The following is a 9,743-nucleotide window of genomic DNA, read 5'->3' as shown; positions in this document are numbered from 1 at the left end:
TGGTTCTGGGTGGCTCTGTCTATCTTGTCCCGCTGAGATGATGAGAAAACAGGAGAGCTGGGCTGAAGGACAAGCGGCAGCTCTGTCCTCTTCTGAGGAGAGTCGACCAGGAGGAGCTCACAGCGGCAACCTCACCTGCTGCCCGCCGACTTCTTGCCCGATCCCTGGAATCAGTTCACCAGGTAAACCTGCCTCCCTTCTCAACCTGAATGTGCTGGAAAATTGGAATGATTACCAGGTAGCCCACCCGAGGAGCCTCCATGCCCCAGGGAAGGTGAATCTGGCAGGGGAGAGACTCAGAGCCTGCCGCAGCACTGCCCCTGGGAGGGCCATGGAACCCACTCAGAGAAGAGCACGTTACCCAGAGAAGCCCACCTCAGCTCCAGGCCCCCGACGTCTGAGCTCTGACATTAAGACGCAGGCGCGGAGTTTCCCAGGACAGAGGCCAGGCCAGGTCTCTACCCAGGTCTCCAGTCCTAGTGCACGGAACAGGGTTAGGTCTAAATGTTCTCATTGTAGAAAGTACACGGTCATGTCTAAACATCATCAGTGTAGAGAGGCTTAAATCTACCATTAACTGGTAGATTTAATTTAAACTTGGTCAGGTTTAACTTAGCTTAAAGCTGCTCTCCCAGGAGGCACAGGTCACACAGGTGCAGAATCTCTCACTGTTGGAGGGGGTTCACCCTCATGTGGACTAAGATGTACATTTCTTGAAGAAGAAATCATCACTGGGTTCCACATTTTACCCACATCAGGAAACAGAAAGAATCTGTGTCATTTCAACAGGCAAAAGAAACTGTCACCAATTTCTCTGCCCACATGATGGTCAGGATTCAGGAGACAGCCAGGAATTTCTTAGAGTGCAGCCCAGTGTCCTGTAAAGACAGACAGATGCTGATTCCAGCATCACAGGCTTCCAGCAGGAGGTGGCCATACTGCAAACCTTCTGGAAAAGGATATTCTTTATCAGAGAAAAATGTATTGTTGAGATTACAAGTGTACTAGCTATTATTTGCAAACCTAAAATATTCTTAAAACCTTGGCACCCTGATCTTTGTCATTCCCGTTGGTTCCTTTGTATTCAGATTTTCTGGTAAAGCCTCTGCCTGCAATGCGTGAGACTCGTGGTCAATCCCTGGGTTGGAAAGATCCCCTGGAGAAGGAAATGGCAACCCACTCCAGTATTCTTGCCTGGAGAATCCCATGGACAGAGGAGCCTGATAGGCTACTGTTCACGGGGTCGCAAACAGACAGGACTGAGCGACTTCACTTTCACTTTCTAGGTAGAAGCGAGCCATCATTTCAAACTAGTTTCTTCTAATTCTGTATTTCTTAGCATATCAATGAAAGGTCACACTTGAAAAAAATATATAAGAAAATTCCTGAAACAATTAGTGACTCAGCCCACAAACTGCATATATTTCATCTTCTAACAGTTTCATTTTTCTCCCTGAGGAAACCTGAAAAAATAGGCCCCCTGATTTTTTTCCTTCTCTGATCTCTGTTCATTTCCAAGGCAAAGCATTCAATAACACAGTAATCCAAGTCTATGCCCCAACCACAAATGCCGAAGACACTGAAGTTAAACGGTTCTACAAAGACCTTCAAGACCTTCTGGTCAGTTCAGTCAGTTCAGTTGCTCAGCCATGTCCGACCATGAACTGCAGCACGCCAGGCTGCCCTGTCCATCACCGACTCCTGGAGCTTGCTCAAACTCATGTCCATAGAGTCGGTGATGCCATCCAACCATCTCATCCTCTGTCATCCTCTTCTCCTCCAGCCTTCAATCTTGCCCAGCATCAGGGTCTTTTCCAGTGAGTCAGTTCTTCACATCAGGTGGCCAAAGTAATGAAGCTTCAGCGTCAGCGTCAGTCCTTCCAATGAATATTCAGGACTGATTTCCTTTAGGACTGACTGGTTTGATCCTTCTAGAAATAACACCAAAAAAGATGTTTTTGCATCATAGGGGACTGGAATGCAAAAGTAGGAAGTCAAGAGATACCTGGAATAACAAGCAAGTTTGGCCTTGGAGTACAAAATGAAGCAGGGGAAAGGTTAACAGACTTTTGCCAAGAGAATGTACTGGTCGTAGCAAACACCCTCTTCCAACAACACAAGAGAAGACTCTACACATAGACGTCACCAGATGGTCAATACCGAAATCAGACTGATTATATTCTTTGCAGCCAAAGATTTAGAAGCTCTCTACAGTGAGCAAAAGCAAGACTGAGAGCTGACTGTGGCTCAGATCATGAACTCCTTATTGCCAAATTCAGACTTAAATTGAAAGTAGGGAAATCCACTAGACCATTCAGGTATGACCTAAATCAAATCCCTTACAATTATATAGTGGAAGTGGAAAATAAATTCAAGGGATTATATCTGATAGACAGAGTGCCTGAAGAACTATGGACTGAGGTTCATAACACTGTACGGGAGGCAGTGATCAAAACCATCCCCAAGGGAAAAAAAAGTGCAAAAAGGCAAAATGGTTGAGGAGGCCCTACAAATAGTTGAGAAGAGAAGTGAAAGGCAAAGGAGAAAAGGAAAGATATATCCATCTGAATGAAGAGTTCCAAAGAATAGCAAGGAGAGATAAGAAAGCCTTCCTCAGTGATCAATGCAAAGAAATAGAGGAAGACAATAGAATGGGAAAGACTAGCGATCTCTTCAAGAAAATTAGAGATACCAAGGGAACATTTCATGCAAAGATGGGCTCAATAAAGGACAGAAATGGTATGGACCTAACAGAAGCAGAAGATATTAAGAAGAGGTGGCAAGAATACACAGGAGAACTATACAAAAAAGATCTTCACGACCCAGATAATCAGGATGGTGTGATCACTCACCTAGAGCCAGACATTCTGGAATGTGAGGTCAAGTGGGCCTTGGGAAGCATCACTGAGAACAAAGCTAGTGCAGGTGATGGAATTCCAGCTGAGCTGTTTCAAATCCTAAAGGATGATGCTGTTAAAGTGCTGCACTCAATATGCCAGCAAAACTGGAAAACTCAGCAGTAGCCATAGGACTGGAAAAGGTCAATTTTCATTCTAATCCCAAAGAAGGGTAGTGCCAAAAAAGAAGGGCAACGCCAAAGAATGTTCAAACTACCACACAATTGCACTCATTTCACATGCTAGCAAAGTAATGCTCAAAATTCTTCAAGCTAGTCTTCAACAGTACATGAACAGAAAACTTCCAGATGTTCAAGCTGGATTTAGAAAAGGCAGAGGAACCAGAGATCAAATTGCCAACATCCATCGGCCCATAGAAAAAGCAAGATAATTCCAGAAAAATATCTACTTCTGCTTCATTAATTACACTAAAGCCTTTGACCGTGTGGATCACAACAAACTGTAGAAAATCCTTCAAGAGATGGGAATACCAGACCACCTTAACTGCCTCCTGAGAAACCTGTATGCAGGTCAAGAAGCAACAGTTAGAATCAGACATGGAACAACAGACTGGTTCAAAATTGGGAAAGGAGTGCATCAAGGCTGTATATTGTCACCCTGCTTTTTTTATCTTATATGCAGAGTACATCATGAGAAATGCCATGCTGGATGAAGCACAAGCTGGAATCAAGACTGGAGAAATACCAATAACCTCAGATATGCAGATGATACCACCCTTAATTGCCAAAAGTGAAGAAGAACTAAAGAGCCTCGTGATGAAGGTGAAAAAGATGGCTTAAAACTCAACATTCAGATTACTAAGATCATGGCATCAGATCCTATCACTCCATGGCAAATGGAAAACAGTGATAGACTTTATTTTTTTGGGATCCAAAATCACTGCAGACAGTGACTGTAGCCATAAAGTTAAAAGATGCTTGCTCCTAGGAAAAAAAGCTATGACCAACCTAGACACCGTATTAAAAAGCAGAGACATTACTTTACCGACAAAGTCCATGTAGTCAAAGCTATGGTTTTTCCAGTAGTCATGTACGGAAACAGATGTGAGAGTTGGACCATAAAAAACAGAGTGCCAAAAAATTGATGCTTTCAAACTGTGGTCCTGGAGAAGATTCTTGACAGTCTCTTGGACTGCAAGGAGATCAAACCAGTCAATCCTAAAGAAAATCACTCCTGAATATTCATTGGAGGGACATATGTTGAAGCTGAAGCTCCAATACTTTGGCCACCTGATTCGAAGAGCCAACTCACTGGAAAAGACTCTGATACTGGGAAAGATTGAAGGCGGAAGAGAAGGGAAGACAGAGGACAAGATTGTTGGATGGCATCACTGACTCAATGCACATGAGTTTGAGCAAACTCTGGGAAATGGTGGACAGGGTAGCCTGGCGTGCTGCAGTCCATGGGGTCTCAAAGAGTTGGACATGCCTGAGTGACTTAACAACAACAACATATCATAGAAAGGGCATGCTACACCATATTTAACTACTCGCATATTGAGAAACATTTGCTATAATAAATAATTCTGCAGTCAGAATCTTTAAGGTTTTTTTTTTTATGCTATACACGTGTGTGTGTGTGTGTGTGTGTGTGTGTGTGCACTTAGTCACTCAATCATGTCTGACTCTTTGTGACCACATGGACTGTAGCCCACCAGGCTACCCTATCCTTGGAATTTTCCAGGCAAGAATACTGGAGTGGGTTGCCACTTCCTACTCCAGGGGATCCTCCCAACCCAGGGATTGAACCTGTGTTTCTTGCATCTCCTGCATTGACAGGTAGACTCTTTGCCACTGTGCCACCTGGGAGCCCCTAAAGTTCTTAGGATTTATTGAGTCTATGCAGAGTCTCCAAACTGTGATTACTGGTAGATGGTATGTTTAGATCTTCATTTAATTCATTTAAAAAATATTTATTTTAGGCCATGTGATATCTTAGTTGCAATGCAGAGGATCTTTTGTTGTGACACTCAGGCTTAGTTGCCCCGTGGTATGTGGAATCTTAGTTCCCCAACCAGAAATGGAACCCAAAGCCCAGCATTGGAAGGTGGATTCTTAACCACTGGACCACCAGGAAAGTCCCTATTTAATACATTTTAAATTTTTGTTTGTTCAGGGTATCAAGCAGGAAGGAATGTGTTCTATGTTAGGTTATGGATTTGGCTGCAGGTGAGATGGCTGGATGGCATCATCGACTTGATGGGCATGAGTTTGAGTTAACTCCGGGAGTTGGTGATGGACAGGGAGGCCTGGTGTGCTGCGATTCATGGGGTCGCAAAGAGTTGGACACGACTGAGCGACTGAACTGAACTGAACAAAAACTTCCAATAGCTATTACTTATATAACAGTCAATTATGTCAGCAATATTTATAAAATAAACCATTTCCCATTGAATTAAAATGCCCTCCTTGTGTTTATTTAGGCAAACCTACAATTGATCTGTTTCTAAATGCTAATTTGTTCCCTTTTTTTTTTTATGTAGACAATTTTTAAAGTCTTTATTGAATTTGTGGAATATTGCTTGTTTTTTTAAATTGCTGTTAGTTTTTTTTTTCCTTTTTTTAAATTTTATTTTATTTTTAATTGAAGGATAATTGCAATATGGTGATGGTCTGCCATACATCAACATAAATCAGCCATAGGCATACATATGTCCCCTCCCTCTTAAACATCCCTCCCACTTCCCTCCCCCCTCCCAGCTCTCTAGATTATTACAGAGCTATTGCTTCTATTTTCTGTTTTTGTTTTTTGACCTCAAGGCATGTGGGGTTTTAACTCCCTGACCAGGGGTTGAACCCTCACCCACTACATGGAAGGTGAAGTCTTAACCGCTGGACTGCCAGGGAAGTCCCTAAACTGTTCCTTTGTGTGTGTGTGTGTGTGTGTGTGTGTGTGTGTGTGTGTGTGTGTGTGTAATAAAGTTTTATTAAAGTATAAAGGAGATAAAGAAAGCTTCTGACATAGGCATCAGAAAGGGGCAAAAGAGTACCCCTTTGCTAGTGTTAGCAATGGAGTTATATACTCTCCAATGAATCCAAAGAATGTCTAGAGGTTGCAAAGACCTCACCAGACCCACTCCCATAATTTACATTTTAAGATAACAGAGTTGGCTAGAAGGTTTAATCCAAAGATTGTCCTCAGGCAGGATACATCCTTGTAAAGACCAGACCTACTCCCATAATTTACATTTTAAGATAACAGAATTAGCCAGAGGGTTTAATCCAAAGACTGTCCTCAGGCAGGATACATTATTGTTATATAATCCTAAGGAATGTAGAGGGAAAAAAGTGAAAAAGTTTGTCCTTTCTTCCTCCTTGAATATCCCAGACCTCTCTCTCCTTGGGGACCCCTAGACTTCTTATCAACCTGCCTAGGAAATGACTCTCTCATTTTCCCCTTTCCTTTTAGGAGAATTATGTTGCCTAGGGAAAAGGGGCGTCGTTCTCATTCCATAACTGCTTCCGAGCTGACAAGGGGCGTTTTCCCTAAATTGGTGAGGCAACATATTCTCCTAATCCTCATAGTGAGGATGTCTGATCCAGGGGCTCCAAGTAATAGTTGGAGGAGGCTGTGGCACTCATAGGAGCTCGGACAACTATTTGTAAATTAAAAGCTTTTAGACGGTTAGAAAACCCATTATACAGTTACAGATGTAAGGCAAAATAGTCATTAAACCAAGTTAAAATCAAAATGAAAAGTCACATTATGTCCATAGTTACATCAGTCCATCTTAAGGTTGTTAGATGTCATCAGTTTAAGAAGAGGCATCACATGCGATTGTTGAAGGTATTTGCAGACTTGGAGAAAGTCCTTTCCTTGAAGTGGAGATGTCCACCATGGGACGCCTTCCACTGATGAAGAGGGGAGTGCTCCGCAGACCCAGCAATTGTGGAATGCAGCACAGGAGTGAGCCCAGGACAGGAAGGCATTGTCTTGAGGATCAAACGGCAGACTCAGGATTTCTGGAGTCAGCAGAAGTAGACTCACATAGATTATCAGGCCCATCTTGTCCTGAGGATCCCGGACGAGCCCCCAAGATGAAAGGTTGTTGCTGAAACGATGAGATGCGGGATTCTTGGCCTCCAGAGGAGATGAATTCAATCCGGGGCCAGAGACGAGGCTGGATCGCTAAGAGCTTTTGTGTAATAAAGTTTTATTAAAGTATAAAGGAGATAGAGAAAGCTTCTGACATAGGCATCAGAAGGGGGCAAAAGAGTACCCCTGTTCCATTTTTATATTAAAAGAGTTTTATAATAATTGTTAGCTGCTCTTATTATATTAATTTATAGTTGTTGATATCTTAGTAACTTATCTTCTGTTAACTGTTTGATTTAAGCTATTTGATTTATACTATTTCCACAGATCAAGTTAAAGTCGGTCAAACTTGTTTTGTAAAAACTGGTTTGTCCTGGCACCTGGATATTATCATTTGAGGCAGAGGTCATTTTCTTAGTTCCGGGTTTTCAATGTTAAGAAGCATCTCTACCCCCACTGTGACTACAGCTAAGACATCACATATTTGTTTCATCAATATAGCCTTAGAGGAAAAGAAACCATTACTGAAGTAAAAGCCTGATCACAGCAGAGATCTAGAGAGAGGGACCGAATTTCCCAGGGTAACTGGACTCCACCTTACCACTCATTTCACAAACAATGGGTGTGAGCAAGCGTCAGGACGAGCTCTAATGTTAAATCAATTCCCAAGTTGATGGGAAATTGAAGAACTGCTCTCCAGCCCCTGGCTCTGGCACACTATCCATCTCAAGTTTGTGGCTCCATTAGCCTCTTAACTGACAGCACTGCCTCTGGCATGGTCTCCTGATAGCACTGCCTCTGGCATCGTCTGTCTATAGAGGAAAATTTTGGTCAGGTTTATGCCTTATGCGCAAAAGTCCTTCCTTTGACTTCGGAGAGAAGCTATGTGATCAAAAGAAGCTGCACTTGGGATCCTGTCTCAGTCATGTCCAACTCTTTGTGACCCCATGGACTGTAGCCTGCCAGGATCCTCTGTCCACGAGACTTCCCAGGCAAGAATACTGGCGTCATTTCCTTCTCCAAGGGATCTTCCCCACCCCTGGATCGAAGCCACATTTCCTACGTTGGCTGGCGGGTTCTTTACTACTGAGCCACCTGGCAAGCCCAGAGAATACCCTTTGTCTCGCTCCAAAACCTAAATAGAGCATCTCTTCTGTGAACCCTTCCTGGTTTCCAACGCCTGCAACAATGAAGTGAGCTGGAAAGCATATGGCTTCTCGGGTCTCAGCCCTGACTTCCTGTGGCCCCTGTGAAGCTTTTACCAGGGGCATCTGTCCACACTCCTCTCCCAAGTTCTGATCGGTGGGTCTGAAATATAGCTATGGCTCTTGCATTATTTTAACTTCCACAGGGGCTGGGCAACAGATGGGGTGGGAATAAATGCAATAGGCCAACCCTTTAACTTAGAGATGAGGGCATAGAGACCACAAAACACTACACAGACAGACGTGTGTTCCCTCCTGGAAATAGATCCTTCAAAGACTGGGACTTGAACTCCTCTGCAGCAGTGTCTCCAGAACCTAGAACTGCATCTACCTAGTAGGCTGATTTGTTGGCAGAATTGTGCAGTGAATGAGTGAATATAATGTCAAGCTTCAGCCAGAAAACTGGTCCAAGATAGCGCACTGGAGCCTGTGGAAGGTGCTCCCCCACTAGTTTGCTGGGTTATTTACCCTGTTTGCTTGACTTAAACAGTCTTCCTTGCACCAGCCTGCGCTGTCGCCTCCCAGGCTCTCTAATTGCGTTGCATCATAGGAAGTCAAGGTTAGTCACAGCCAGCCATAGGTAACCGGGCCCGGTCCCTGTGCGAGCACACGCCTTAGGGAGTGTCTGGAGTCTGGGGAAAATGGGGCAGGAAGGTCAGGGGCGTGGAGACCAGCGCGGGCTTTGAGACGGGAGGCCCAGCACCCGGGCAGTTGCGGGAGGTGGAGCGGGAACGGGGAGGGCCGGTTGGTGGCGGCCTGGCTGAGAGGGAGGGGCCGTCAAACCTGCTGGGTGGCGGCTGCACTCTGCGCGCAGCAAGGCAACGGACCGACGGCCTGGAGGCGCTCGGCGCAGGTGAGACGCTGGCTGCGGGCAGAGGGCTCGGAGAGCGGCCAACGAAGGGGGCTCGGTCAGGGGAGGCGGCGCGACTCGAAAGGGCAGGGAGGCGCTGGAGGCCGAGGGATGGGAAGCTGACCCGGGGCCCCCTCGGGGCTGGCCGATGGCGCACCTGGCGGCTCCCACCTCGCCCCGAACCTGTGTCCGATCGCGGGCTGCCCTGGGGTGAATATTGCTGCGTCTCCAGCCTGGCAGGGCTACCGTGTCGCCCGGGGAGACGAGCTCCCCAGTGTGAAGCCCCAGCATCCGTTCCGCCCCAGAATCGGAAACTCCCGCGGCGACGGCTGGCGTCCCGCCTGGAGACCAGAGCTGTATTGCGTCCGAGGCTCATGGTGCATCTACAGCGACCCTCAATGGGCAGTTCCACCCCCAGGAGGGCGCCCACCACACCCCTCCTTAGGCCAGGAGGTTAACAGCAAGAGGCGATTGACAGATATTGTCCCCTGAGCCATTATTTAGCTTCCACGAAGAGGCTAGTGGGCCGAGAGATGTGAGGGGCAGAGGGTGAAGGTTAGCGGTGCTTGGAGAGGTTTTAGGTGTTCCTGTCTGGGTCCAGAGGGAGAACCCCTGGAGACAGGAGCTAACCCTAGACGTGAGAAGGGTTTGTGTTGCAACAACGGGGAAACCAGTCACTTTCTGAAATAAATCACTTTAAAATTTTAGCCAGGCGCCTGTCTAAAAGTAGCGGAA

The 9,743-nt window shown here is 45.6% G+C and overlaps 1 protein-coding gene across 3 annotated transcripts in view; it reads left to right on the top strand.

Moving 5' to 3' along the window:
* The first annotated feature begins 8,860 nt into the window (after nt 1-8,860).
* Nucleotides 8,861-9,743, top strand: part of TMEM45B (transmembrane protein 45B) — a 26,563-nt gene continuing 25,680 nt past the window's right edge. For 2 of the 3 annotated variants that reach the window (XR_009696951.1, XM_061166617.1), the window contains exon 1: nt 8,862-9,011. The gene's annotated coding sequence lies outside the window, so the exon portion shown is untranslated. Of the gene's footprint in view, nt 9,012-9,743 lie in introns of all 3 variants that reach the window. The other variant, XM_061166629.1, reaches the window with a different exon arrangement.

Source organism: Dama dama, chromosome 2 (assembly GCF_033118175.1).
Source record: "Dama dama isolate Ldn47 chromosome 2, ASM3311817v1, whole genome shotgun sequence".
In the NCBI taxonomy this organism is placed as follows: domain Eukaryota; kingdom Metazoa; phylum Chordata; class Mammalia; order Artiodactyla; family Cervidae; genus Dama; species Dama dama.
This window is presented reverse-complemented; position numbering and strand designations above follow the sequence as displayed.